Source organism: Aethalodelphis obliquidens, unplaced genomic scaffold (assembly GCF_003676395.1).
Source record: "Aethalodelphis obliquidens isolate GAN/ISIS:26980383/991018 unplaced genomic scaffold, ASM367639v1 scaffold51, whole genome shotgun sequence".
Taxonomy (NCBI): Eukaryota; Metazoa; Chordata; class Mammalia; order Artiodactyla; family Delphinidae; genus Aethalodelphis; species Aethalodelphis obliquidens.
The window spans coordinates 12,531,474-12,534,534 of record NW_020837995.1 but is presented as its reverse complement, the minus strand read 5'-3'; positions in this window follow the sequence as shown (position 1 = coordinate 12,534,534).

Below are 3,061 nucleotides of genomic sequence, written 5' to 3'. Positions count from 1 at the left end.
CTTTTCACCTAGGCCTCCAAACCTGCTGCTCTCCACGGGCTCCCATCTCAGGCAGATGCCAAACCTAGAAGGCCTCATAGGTCCAACAACTGTCACAGCTCAGAGGAGCCTCTCCATCACCCTACACCCCTCCTCCTCCCCCACCCTGCCTCCCAGACCTCTGACCACTGCTTCCCAAACTTAAATGACTTTTTCTTTCATGTTCCTCATGTTTTGAAAGTTGCCTATGACATTGCATGTATTAAACAACATCACCTACCCTTAAAGTTGCATAAGCAACTTCCAGTCAGAATTTCAGCCATTAAACACCCACTGAGCAGTTACCACATGACGTGCTGGCCAGTGTACTGGGTACGGGGATGCAGAGGTGAACAGGACCCGGCCCCGGCCCTGCAGGCCTCACGGCTTGCTTAGGGGAGAGTCACATAAAGAAGTAATAAAATCATAACAACGCCCCGAGGTAAGGACAACGTCTCTGCCACCTGGACTCTGTCTCCAGCCATTCTCCAGACCAAAGCCAAAAAGGGATTCCTGGGACACAAAGCCGACCACGTCATGCCCTTACGTAAAACTTTCAGTGGATCCCTATTGCCCTTAGGATAACACCCAAACTCTGGTTAGCTTGGCTTCTCAGCCCTTACGGACACAACCCACATTAACATGAGAATTCTCATTTACTCGTTCACTGAACGCCAATTTAATTGAACACTTACTGTGTGTCAGGCATTGTGCTGGGCACCAGAATCCTGAGAAAATATGTACAGCATTTCCTCTCCTGGAGCTTGTAACCTCGCAGGGGATACAGATCTCAAGCGGATACTTATACAAATAATTGATTACAATTGTGATGAGGGCAGGAAAAGGAACATTTCCTCCTCAGCTCCCTGCTTTGACCACGACTCCTCGCGGGGCCTGCCTGCCGGCCTTGCCTATGCCATTCCCTCTCCTGAGATGCCCTCTCTCCTTCAATTGGCCAAATCTCTGTAACCCCCCCAGGTCTCGGGTCAAGGTTCCCTCCTCTTGGGAGTCTTCCCTGAACCCCCTTGTGGTTCCGTGGCGGGTCTCATCCCTGTGAGGACGCTGAGTACAGGCCTGTGTCCCCCAGGCCCAGCACAGGGCTCCTGCGAATGACAACTAGGTCCCTCTTGATCCACGTGTGAATGCATTAAAAAATTTTTTTCATTATAAAATTATTTACATCGGGCTTCCCTGGTGGCCCAGTGGTTGAGAGTCCGCCTGCCGATGCAGGGGACACGGGTTCGTGCCCCGGTCCGGGAAGACCCCACATGCCACGGAGCGGCTGGGCCCGTGAGCCGTGGCCGCTGAGCCTGCGCGTCCGGAGCCTGTGCTCCACAACGGGAGAGGCCACAACAGTGAGAGGCCTGCGTACCGCAAAAAAAAAAAAAATTATTTACATCGAATTCGCGTATTTATGAAAGCTGGAGCTGAGTGCAAATAAAGGAAACAGAAATGTTTTTTAAAACAAGGACGCTTGTGAAGATGAGAGCTTTCAGGCGACTGTGAGAGTGAGAGGGGTGGGCTGCGAAGGAGGCGGGGCGGCCTGGTGAGGGCAGCTGTAGGGCGAGGGGCGCCCTCGGTCAAGCTGGCTTTTCCGGGGTGGGGGGAGGGGGCGTCCCCATCTTTCCCGCGGGCTCTTGGCCCCGAAGCCCCTGCTAACTTCCTAACTTCCTGATAACTTCTAGGTTTGGCATCTGCCTGAGATGGGAGCCCATGGAGAGCAGCAGGAGAGAGCAGCCCGTGGAGACCACCATCTTGCCCCGGAGCCCGGTGTCTGCCCCTGGGCTTAGCTCCTGTGGGCTACTCATTGCCCCGGGGAGAGAGGAGCACCGGGAAAGGAGGGGAACCCCAAGGGGGCTGGAGCAGCTGGACCCTCTTGCAACCTAGCGTTCTTGCACCCCGGAGCAGCCTGGCCGAGCCGGCTGGACTCCCCTCTGCTGCGTCTTGGGGAGGAACTCCACTCCCACCGCCGAAGTCCCGTGGTGGCAGCCGGTCCAGGAGCAGCCGAGGTAGGGTAGGGAGGCGAGCCCTGTCACTCACCCGCTTGCAAAACCCGCCTGTCCCTCTAGAAGAGACTTTGTTCTGCCTGGGAGTCGCCCACCTCCAGCAGCTTATGCTCAGAGTCCCACGCTGCTCCCGCAGCTTCCTCCTCCCTCGGAATCACGGAGCTGGAAGATCACCTGGTCGGCCCCCTTCACTTAACAGCTGAGGAAGCTGAGCTCCTGAGAGGGAATTAGTGACCAAGGTACCACAGCCGGTAAGGGCAAGCGTGCTTTCAAACAAATAAGAAAGGCAGTCTCCTGGCCCTCACTCAGCCTGGGGCCCCTTCGCTAAGCCCTGCTGCCCACCTGTCTGGGGTAGGCTGCCCCAGCTTCTCCAGCTGGTTTGAACCTGAAAGTTATGCCTCCAGTGAATGAAACTCACAAGCCTCATGGCCAGCACCCGCCCCCCGCCCCTGCACCTTCCTCCACACCCACCTGTTCATCTGCCCCTCTGACCCGGAAGTGGGGCAAAGCTGGACCCAACCTGACAGGCTCTCCCAGGTAGGGACCTAGAGCAGGGGCTGAGTGACTCTGAGTGACAGTGACTCTGAGGCAGGACTCACCTGGACGGGGAGTGGCTGCCTTAAGGAAGGAAACCAAGCACAGGTGTGCCCTGTTTGCCTTCCTGGCTCACAAATATGATGGGTCCCTACCCGCCTGACAGGATAAAGCTCCAACCTCTTAGCCCGGCCCTGAAGCCCTTCCCAGTCGGGCTACAACCTGCCTGTCCAGCCTCATCTCCCACCACCGTGGACCCCACGCTCCTTCCTGCGTTGTCACACCATCCTCAGGTTGCACCACACCCTCCAGCCCTCTTTGGCTTTACAGGTGCTGTTCCCTTTAACTTGAACACCCTTCCCTGCTTCTCCACCTCAGAGGTCATCTCCCATCCTCTGTGCGGTTGCTTTCCTCCTCTTCTCCCTCCTCCCCTCCTCCCCTCCCTCCTCCCCTCCTCCCCTCCCTCCTCCCCTCCTCCCCCTCCCTCCTCCCCTCCTCCCCCT